Raw genomic sequence first — 11,386 nt, 5'->3', positions numbered from 1 at the left:
TTTATGTGTTAAAAAAGACGACATTTTAGGACTTCTTTATTAACACATAAATTTCACTTATACCATGATTTTATAATCCATACTTTTCACCCATTTGCCATTAATTACGTTTCAAGCATAGAGCTAAGCAAACAGACTGTATTTTCCTTTCCATACTGCACACTCACTGTATCACATGGAGCTGCACTGGGGTGCGCAGCCCTTGCAGGATGCCACTCCCTTTTCCCTAACCAGAAAACATGAGTCAGACTATTTAGCAAGAAGCAAGAGTGCTGGAGAAGCATTTTATTGTAGCATGTAGTATACTGGCAGGCAGGAGGGGGCACAGTTTCAGTCTGGTTTTTATTTATAGATTCATTTAAAGGATATGACTAATGGCCAACATAAATTTGAGATGAAGTCCAAAGTAAAAGTGAAACCTTATTGTTTCATGGGAGAAAAAAAAATAATAATTTTACAGCCTGAAAGAGCGGAGCAGAGTTTAGAGCTTGTCGCAAGCTATGATCACTGGCCCACAGCTTGGTCTTTAAAGCAGAAGCCAGTGGCTGCCTCTGCAGTGTCCTCAGCAGCAGCGTAAGGACACACATGCCCCATGGCAAGCTCTGTTTATGTCTATATTTTAGAGGCTTATATCCTCTTTGAAACTTATCCTTAACCTAATTAAATTCTTTATGGGTTTGCCTGCCCATGCTGTTGCTATACAGAGATACACGCACACACACACATGGAAGGGAGAGAGTGGACATGCCCCAACCTCCTGGCACACACCATCATGGGGGCAGAAGTGCAGGTGCAACTACAGTACTAAACCAAGACACGTGAAGGAAGATTAAAAGTCTTTCTCAACAGGGGAATCAGAAAACAATTAGCATATGTGATTTAATATAAAGCATCAATAATAAGCTGGGCAGAGAGACAGTCATGCACTACAAGGAATACCCATGCAGGGCAAACCCAGCACAGCACAAACCTGCCCTGCGCTGCAGGCAAGGTCCATTGCACATTGTGAGCAGTTTGTTTATGGATTTTCCAGGTTTCTTTCCATACAGTAGGTCTCACCTGCAAGAAGTGCTACGCTGTAGGGGCTGGGCTGTTAGTACAGCCCTTACCCAGCATCTTGGGGAGATTTTGCAGCTAACACTGAGACCTGTGCTGCTTTAGCTCCAGCCCAGGCAGACCCTGAATCACCTGGCTCAACACCAGCTCAGTTCAGGGGGACCTGACACAATCTTTACTTACACTGTTTATTCACTGATACTCAGACAAAACTTACCTCCCGAGTTCATTGATTATTAGTGGGAAAAGACAGCCTAGCAGCAATAGCTTGCAAATCAGAATTCCCCATTTCTGACTCTGTAAGGGTCTTCTAGATTCCTCCATCTGCCAAAAAGGGTCTGGCCACCTATAAGCTACCACATCATTTCACCTGTTAGCCCTTGGGGCAGCCGTTATCTCTTCGCGTGCATCTGAGCAGGTTGTGCCACAAAAAAGCCCCAATTTCAATGGCAATTGCCTTCCAGTACAGCCCTACAGATGATGAGCACTCAAAATGCTCATCTGGCGGTGGCTGTTTTGAACACTGTCCTTAGCTGAGTCACCACCATTACGTCTTTTCAACTGGGGTATCACAAGAGCCACAGGGAAGGCAAAGAAGGTGGCAGTCAAAAAAATCCTCCCCTCACTTCTCGCTGGAAAGCAAATAATTTTCTCCTTCCACTTTCATTTTTCAAATTACATTCATCTGGTTCTTCTGCTGTCTTATTAAATCATATATGAATAAACGTTGCCTAAGAATTAAACATTTTCCTGAGAGATCCAATTTAGCTGTTAGCCATGGTGCAATGTTTTGAGATAACTTAGTGGTGGGCACAAACAATGAAAATCATATGGAAATTGTCAAAAATTAAAATAATTTATAGCCCAAAGCTGCATTTATAGAACAACGCTTAGGTCTCTAAAAGCGAGATCAGATTACCAGTTCAGTGTACTAAAAAGCAATAACAAAAGCTTTTCTTATAAAGGTGTGATGAAAAAGATTAATACAAACCTGAAATCAGTAATCTGAAAGACTACTTTATCATACTGTGTCTGAAAAACATTGAGGAAATACTGATTCACTGGTCATTCAGTATTTGAAAACATCACACTTTTCATTACACACATACCGAAAGAAAGGTCTTTCCATTTTAGCTCTGCTATCACAGTAAATTATCACTGTAAATTATCTCAGCACTGTCTCAAAACCAAGACAATGCAACAAGTTCTATTCTTCACTAATGGTTTAAAAACGAAAGGCACAGACTTCCAAAGGCATTGTAAGTCGACATAGCTTGAACACCTAAATGCTTAAGTAAATTCTGAATTAAGGTCCTGATTCTGTCTGGTTGCTTCGAAAACCTGAAAATAAATTTCCATCTGAAATACTTGTGGGCATTATCATTCCATTTTAACTCCACAATCCACGTGTTATTTATGAAGTATGGACTACATTACACTTAATGCATTAGCATTCAATTAGGATTCAGTTTCTGATTATTCACATTAGAGATGTCCTTATCAAAAACACACAGATGGGAGAAGATTTACTAATTATCCTTTTCATATAAATTCACAGAAAGAAGTCAGGCAAATATTTCCTTATAAAAATTAATGGAGGTCTGCTAAACTGCTCAATGGTTGAAACTAATTTCTTTTAATCACCAAGCATATTAAATATTAAGAAGCTACATTTCCCATTTATTTCATAAATTTCTGTGCAAGTAGGAATAAAGATTTCCCACATAGTCAAAATCTGATGAGAGAATTAATTAAAAAGCCAGATTTTCAGACTTAAGTGAACCCTGTGGTTTCCACTGGAGAGAAACATTTGCTTTTCAGTCAGCTTCCCTTACATTTCGTGCTGCTACAGAGCAGTACTGCAGGTGAGAGCTAGGCTTGGCCACCAACACTCTTCTGGAATAGTATTTTTTCCCTGTGCACAAACCCCTGAAAATTGATGGACCTGCAGTGGAATGGAATAAAGGACAACTCGACTGCCTTAGTATTTCCTTCCATCCCTGCCTTTGCTTTAAAACATTCATTCCTCTTCCCACACTTACTTTTTCTTTCAAATTTCTCATGCACAAGCACACATTTCAATGGCTGAGGGAGCCTTCTAGGATTCAAATCTATGCATTTAAAGCAAGACTCTTACGCCAATTAGTGTTCATAGGAAACATATTTTGCTTAAATATATATATACACCAAAATGTCATTTTACACTTAAACAGTGATGGTTCGTATTCTGATAAAGAAAAGTATCAGTCTACATTGCATGTGTGTGTAGTCAGTAGGAGACAGCAGGTAAGCAAGGGCTTTGAAAAGTTTAGCAGACATCATTACGCACAATATGCTTCTTACTTCTCAACAACACGAACAAGTTCTGGCACCGCTATTCTTTCTGAATAGCACTTGACCCCCAAGGAGACCGTTCACATCATCTTGAGAAAGGCTGGAAGAGTACAGCCCCCGGTAAGCCCAGGATGATCCGAGGACTGAAACATTTGAGTACAAGAGCTCAGGTCAACATTGCTCCATGGACAACTCCCATTTCTTTGAGAGCAAGAAATCTGACATTGTCAGGTGAAAGAAAACATGCTGTTCCTAGAATCCTACAATGCTAAGCAAGAGCTCTCCCCAGTCACTTCAGTAATATGGCTGATAACCAGTTTAAGGGAGATTTCAGGAAGGATATTGGCAATTTTGGGGCATGCAGTTATCTCTTTTTTAGCCTCTGTTTTATCTCATTGCTGCCTCCTAAACTTTGCTGGTTGTGAACATGCTTCTGACTACAACTGTGCTTCTACTGGGCTCTGCCATTGCCTACACTGGACTAGGTCATTGTACGCCATCAGCCTTAAAAAACTGCTCACAACTGCTGCATTCTCTCCTTCCAGAGACTAAAATTCAAAGCTTAACACTTTTGTGGGTTGAAGGGCCAAGAAGCGTCAGCATGCAAACCACTTTCCCTCTCCTGAAATCAATTCCAAATAACGAGGCAAGGAAGAACTTTCTCCTAACGTGGTTAAGTGCCTGAGGAAGATGCACCCACAGACCCCGAGCAGCCCGTCGGGGCTGTGGTTAGACATGCTTGGGGTGCCGCCGTGCCGAACTCCAGCCGGGTGCCACGCTGGGTGTTGCACTCCAGCAGCCTCCTTTATGCTGCTTCTGTGGTCGCCAGATCCTGCGAGGGAGCTGAAAGTGAAGATGCATCGCTTTGTAGAAGTCCTCGGGTGGTTCAGCTCTTTAAAACATGGTGCCAGTGGAGAGGCTGAGCCGCAGCTGTAATTTCAGGGGTGGCGTTACGGAAGGTTGTGCTCCTGCCAGCTCCGGCACGCTGCGCCCCTTTTGCCAGCTCCCCCCACCCCACCAACACAGGCGTCTGTGAGCGTCCTGAGGAAACCCAGACACAAACCTAAGTGGGGTGGAAGGCTTTTAACTCACTGGAAAAATGGCATTATTCTTCCTCTAGATCTGTTTCTCAGTCTCTTCATGGTTCAGCCACACAAACATGTGTCCCAGTGCACAACAGGAGACAGAGAACCGCATGGTCCCACCACCACTGAAAAACCCGGGGCTGAACTGCAGCTTTTGGTACACTTCTCCCCCTTCTTTACCCAACACAGGAGGCTAACACAACACTTGCTCACCACCATCATCCACTCACTGTTATTAAATATGTTTTAATCAGCATACATTATTTTCTCCCATGAGAGGGATCCCAAGACATCACTGTCATCTTTTAACACCCCTTTAGATTGCAGCCAAAAAGCTTGGGTACAGGTATGTTTCCCCAGGTGTCCTGAACTGGTCCTGCTTTGGGCATGACTCCCAGGGGAGGGTTTGCAGCATGGTTGGTGCAGGAAAACATGCTGTTCCTGTGCTATGGAAAATGGGTGTGGTCTTGTAAAACCAGCCCTGCCATTTTTTGTGAGGGAGGCGGTTTTTTTCCCCAGCCATTTACAACCCAAGGGGAAAAAAAAAAAAAAAAAATTTGTGCACATTTCTTCTCCATTGCGAAGTGTTTGCAAAGCCTGCCTTCCCAGCTTGTTCTGTACACTGAGCTTCTGTCTGCCTGTTTTGTTTTGGCTGTTCTAATTTACATAGTATTTCCTCTCCCTGTGTAGATTTCAAGGTTATGCTGGGGTCGAGCTGTATCTTTTGCAAATCAGGATGTAAACAAGTCTGGATAACTCATGTGATACTGCTCTGCCCACCCCCTTGTCTGTTTGGGGGGTTTTTTTTAGATTTTTATTAGCATCAAAAATGATCTGGGATCCTTTTAAAGATCCAATTTCATACTTTCCAGCATCCAGCAAATTGTCTACATAGCAGGGAAATGCCAAGTGCTCTGAAATAACCATAGCAAAGGAAGCTATGATAAGAAGCCCAGCACACCAAAAACTCACCGAAAGAGAGAATATCCTGTCAACTGGAATTTGCTCATGTAGTAAAAGGAGCTCAAATTTCATGTTCAAACTGAAACATCTTCATAAAGCACCTTCGTGCACAAAAAAAAGGGAAAAAAAGGTTTGATTAGGGATGGAATAGGCTTAGAATAATTCAGGCTGGTGAATCCTTGCCAGCTCCACTCCTCCACACGTTCCTGCCTGCATTCTGATCTCATTATGCGCTGGGCGAGAACGCGAGCTTCACTGGAACAGTTCTCACCCATCTGCATCCTCTTCTTACTTCTCAAACTGAAGGAGGATGTATATTTATATCCCCCGTCGAGATACTGTGCGGATTCACGGCGCAAAGGCAGCGCGTGGCGTTTGTATGCTGGGCAGGGCGAAGGCACGGAGTCGCTTGCGTGGAAGATGCACGTGGGTATTTTCCTGTTCATCCTGTTTTATGAAGCTGAGGCTTCACTTCAGATGGCCACATGAACTGCCCTAATGCCTTGTTGTTTCCAAATTAAGACCAAAGCTTATGCTCGAACACCAATTTTTCCTCCCACAGGTATTGAGCATGTCTGGATGTATCAAGTGAGGTCCCCTAAGGATTTGTCCTGAAACCAGGTCGGATCAGTATTCTCACTAATGACTCAGCTCACAGAAAGGACAGTGCAGAAGGTGCAGATGCCAGGGGAGGTTTCGAATGCTTTGAAGGACTCTTTCTGAATTCAGTCTCAATGAATTGAGTAACTAGCCTTAAATCAAGGCAAGACATTCAATAAAGGCAAGTGTGAAGTACTAAGTAAAAGAAGGAGAAGCCAAATGAACAAATACAAAATAAGAAATAACTGGTTAAATAAGAATACTGCAAAATGAGTGCTGGGAGTTATGGAGGACCACAGGTGGAATATGACTCAACACCATGACACACTGCAACAGAAAAAGTAAAGCTCATTCAATGATGTATTAGTAAAACTGATGCATGTCAGGCATCAGAAGTAATTATTCCCTTTCATTAAGCATTGGTGAAACTTCTTTTAGGGTGCAATTTGGAACACCATATTCTACAAAAAATGCAGACAAATTCGAAAGGAAAACATCCTCCTATACAGAAAGGCTGAATTTCTTCTCTATTAGTGTGGTCTGGAAAAGAGGAGACTTGAGAGAATATGACAGGAGCTTCCAACATAGTAAACAAGAATATGTGACAAATAACATGAGAATTCATTTAATTCAGAGCGAGCAATATTTAAGCTATATATTAGAAAAAGTTTTCTAAGAATAGTTAAGAGCTGCAGAAGGATATCTGCAGGGTATCTCTGTGTCTGCCTAATTACCCTTGCCTCTCAGCATGGCTGATTATCCCAGGCTGGCTACACTGTGCCTGGCTGATAGTCTGTCCAATGTCAAAACTGGCTGCTCCGAGCTAGTTGTGTTCTCTCTGCTCTGTGCGACGTTTCGCAGCACTACTCTGCATTCAGATGACATCAAGTTCCCTGCAGGACTGCATCGCTGTGATTCACTGCTCAACTACAAGTGTAGCTGGTCCGAGATTTCTTGCCTCACCTGCCAACGCCAGAACAGCACAGACAAGCGCTACTCAGTAGAGGTTTCTGCCAAGGACACAAAAACACAAAGGGAAGCTGAGCAGCACGTTAGCTCAGTGTGCAAGGAAAGACGTGTTCATAAATCCCAGGAAGGCAGGTCACCCCGCTTCATGAAGAACCAAGGTATCACCAGGCAGGTCCCCAGCAGCATCTTCTCTTCTCAGGGAAGTGCATCCCCCAACTCCTTCTCAGCATTAACGTGCAGTGGCAACCCTTGTCTCACAGAGAAGCCAGATCCATCTAAGAATATCATCACAGAAAAGAAGAGAGGACAGCAATTCTTCAGCTACTTATGACAGTAAAAACATTTTTGCTAGTCTGGGCAGCATTCAGCACTGACTCTTCCCATACGCTCTACCTGCTTTAGTCAGCACAGCAACTTCATGGGAGAGGTTTTTTCCAAGTTCTCTCACAGTCAGTATGAGGGAGCCTTAATGGAATATCCAAAGTGTAGCAGCCCTTCTGGGGCAAAGCAGCATTGGCAAGTTGAGGATCACACCCAAAACGGAAGGCTTCATAGCTAAGGTCTCCCCAGACCTGCTGAGTGGGAGCCCGCCAGTCACTCCCTTACGGGTTACTGCCATGGGCATGTTTTCAGGGCTCTTCTTTGGGATGTGACAGCACTTGTGAGAAGCCCAAAGGACCTCAGTAATTCTGGAGAGGAACTAAAACTAAACCCCTCTTTGTCTCAGAGCTGGAATGTGACCCAGTGTGTACATATGGGAAAAAATAATTGGAATAGACAAAGCCATGGGCAATTGGGTAGATGATGTGCCTGAGAACTATGAACATCTGCTGTGTGGCAAATATGCAACCATCAGCTTTTTTCCATAGTCTATAAACAAATTCAAATAAAATAACAGGATCATAGCTTTTATTTATACGTAACTGTCTATCACAGTAGTCCAGGAATTAACACTCCATTGTAAAATGCTAACTTGACAGATCAGCTCCTTCGCAGACCACTGTTAACCCTCTACAAAGTGCACTCCTCTCAAAACAACCTGAATAAAATTCATGGGATTTATGGAATCAACTCTCCTCCACCCCGTTTCTCTCTGAACCCCGTTGCCACCTGCCCCTTCTCTAACACCCCTCCAAGCCCCTCTCTGATGGATCTGTTTCCTGCATCCATCAGCTTCCACCTTGGCCACGAGGGTGTTGTTAGGTCACACCACTCACTGGAGCTTCACACAAGCAAATTCAGGCTTTCTCTCGCTTTGCAGGAGCTCCCTAAACACCCAAAGCTTCATACTTCTCATTCAACTTCCTCATACCTCTACTCTGCCATGGTGCCTCTAAAAACAACTGTGTGGTTGCTTTGTGTGTAGAACAATACTGTTTTGTGGTTTCCTTGCACCCTCCACCAGTATTCTCTGTCACCCCTCTGCAGTACTTAAGGGGACAGGTCTTCTGAAAGGACAACCTTTTTGTTCTGTGTATTTATAATGCCTAGCACAGCCCAGTCTCTTCCAAAACTGAGGCTTGTGGGTGATGTGATAATAAAAATAAATAAAGGCATCACCATTAATTCACCTTCTCTTTCTATACAGGAAATTGTGATTGGCAGGAAGAATTTGGGTCAGACAAGCCCTTTGTGCTATCTCATTGAAAGCACAGAGCATCAGGAGATGTAACTGGCAATGTTTAAAGCTAGAAAGGACCCAGAAAAACAAGTCACCAAAACTCAGAACCACACCCTATGACAAATGTGGCAAATTACCATCACTGAAGCAATACTTTTATATTGTTTAAACAAGGTAAGCACACTTCATTTAATCCAGTTTAGTGGCATACTTTCAACCACAGAGATATTTTAGTACTATTAAATTGTTGCTTTTCATGAATAGATTCTTGGCCAATGGCTAAAGTAAAGCACTGGCAGAGGATCAGGAGCCTGCAGAGAGCTTAGCTGATAAGAGAACGGGTTAAAGAGAAACTATTCTTATTTGTGTGACAATCATCTTGTGAGAATATTTTCCGTCTGTGCTATTTTTGGTTCCCAGTGAGATCGTTCTTACAAGAATATGGAATTAGAATTTGAATACAGGCATAGTAAGAGCACTTTGCATGTGTGCCCGCACACCCCTCCTTCCCCACACACACACCTCCATCAGGGAGCTTCACTGCTGAGCAAGGTCAAATTATATCAATAAGGCACTGCAGGAAAATCTTTTACATTCCCAGATTGGTTAGAGAAATTAAAACTCATCTCCTGGGATTTTCAAATCAAGGAATGTTGTTTATTTTAAGGATCACGGTAGCATTATATTTATGACTTGTTAATCACCTTGGCTTGAAAATCTATGTCAAATGAGGAAACTTATTACACGTAGAAGATTTGCACAGAATGGCCAGATTCTGTCTATCTTTAACCACATGGTCTAATGGAAAGAAAAGCCTTCCTTTTCTGCACACAGAATTTGAAATTATGGACAAGTCCCTGCAATTATGGACTGAGTTACTTAACCTTTCTGACACCAATTCTCTCCCACAGGTCTCTTTTGGGCAGGAGTAACTCTCAGTGTATGCTTGTGGCAGGAAGAGATTTACTGGAGCGGCTGAAGGAATTAATAACTTTTGGTGCAGTATGCATGTTCCTAGTATGGCTTTAACTCTGTCTGCACATGGCTGCATTTGGCCTCAGCTTTTATAGTGCCCAGCACAAATTCAACACAGCCAAGGGGCCAGTGCAGGGTAGTTCATGTGCAAAATCCCCAAACCAAGACCCTGATAATGGACCCTCCTGATGCTGGGCTCTGGCAGAGGCGAAGTCCCTACCACACCGATATCCCTTGCTTGAGGCAAGAGCCAAGGTATGACAGCACAAGCAGACCAGGGGCAAATTTGGGCAGCGCAGTGCCGTGTTCTAACAGGACAGGTCAGCAGTCTGGTGCTGGTTAGGCAGACAGGCGTTATGCAGCACCTGACCCGGCCAGCAGGATGAGAGCCTGTATTTCATTCAAGACTTTAAAAATGCACTTGACTACTCAGTTTTGTTTTCCGTTGATGTGTTTTAAAAATTAACCTCCCAAGGGAACTAGAGGGTACACTTCAAAGTCTATTCATGTAAACAGCTAAAAAGGTCTGTTTGTTCTACTCCTGCTGGAAGTGATACTCCTGCTGAAAAATGCAGTGCACTTTATCTTCATGGTATTGAAAATACAAGGCATTGATTGTGCTTTCAGCAGAAGTAAAACCACCACAATCAAGTCAAACCTCTAATGTTGGGACAGAACTAGGCTGTAAGCTTTGCTTATTGAGAAGTCAGTAAAACATCACATCTCTCCAGTACACGTCCATAAAAGACACAGTAGAACATTGCTGTTGCAGGATTATAAACCACATACTGATGAACAAAGACTTTATATTTACTGATACGTCTAAGGGAGTTTTAAAATGTACACTTCATTTGTCAATGAACATTCATATAAGAACATTAACATTAAATGTACAGCGCTGATGACGCATAATTTTAAAATTATTGCTTTAGGTTTTCAACTCTCTTTCCAGATGTTAAGGAACTGAACCTCGTGCTACTCAGTGAAGAATACGACTACTTGCACAGCACAGTAAGTGGACGCAGGCGGATGAAGGACCTTCCCTAAGTTTTCTGGAAGCTACATCTGCACTCTGTAGAGCAGTATAGTCCTGGCAGTCAGATCATTCGGACCAGAGACCTGGTTGATTTGGCGGCATTAGCCTGAAACTCTTTCTCAGCTATGGGTTTCCATAGATGTCAAGGTAGGGAAGGGAGACGTGCACTCCCCAACCTTGCCTCAGTGTGGAGTGTCTGGACACAGTCCTGGCTCCTCGAGCTCAGACAACGCCAAATGGAGAGGAACGAAAGCTACAACTAGAATTCGTGACACTCTGCTTGTGGCAGTTTACAAGAATTCTTCAAGTATCAAAAGCTTAAAAGGAAATTAATGTGAATTAAAGAGAAATATTAAGCCATAGCACAAATGAAAAAAATGGCAGGTACAGGGAAGTAACCTATTTTGCTGTGATTCTCTCTGAACTGTAAAACTCCCTCAATCCACCTACAATCTCATCCTCACTTTCCTTCCAGTACCTCAACTCTGACTTTGCCTAATTCCCAGCAGACAAGAATGGGAAAGTCACCTCACAAAAGAATTCTGTCTTAAGCTGTTGTTGCCTAATTGAAATCATATGACACGGGCATTCTGCCAAATAATTATCAAACACGTTCAGACAGTTTAATAAAAACTATTTGAGTTTTTGAGTGCTACAGTAATAGCAGTTCTTACCACCTATGAGCTCGCCATTGGCTTTCATGGCTCAAAGGTGTAGGAACTTTTGGATCACATGTGCATGAGGCAT

The sequence above is a fragment of the Athene cunicularia genome (genome assembly GCF_003259725.1).
Source record: "Athene cunicularia isolate RWA chromosome 11 unlocalized genomic scaffold, athCun1 chr11_part1, whole genome shotgun sequence".
NCBI lineage: Eukaryota > Metazoa > Chordata > Aves > Strigiformes > Strigidae > Athene > Athene cunicularia.
This window is presented reverse-complemented; position numbering follows the sequence as displayed.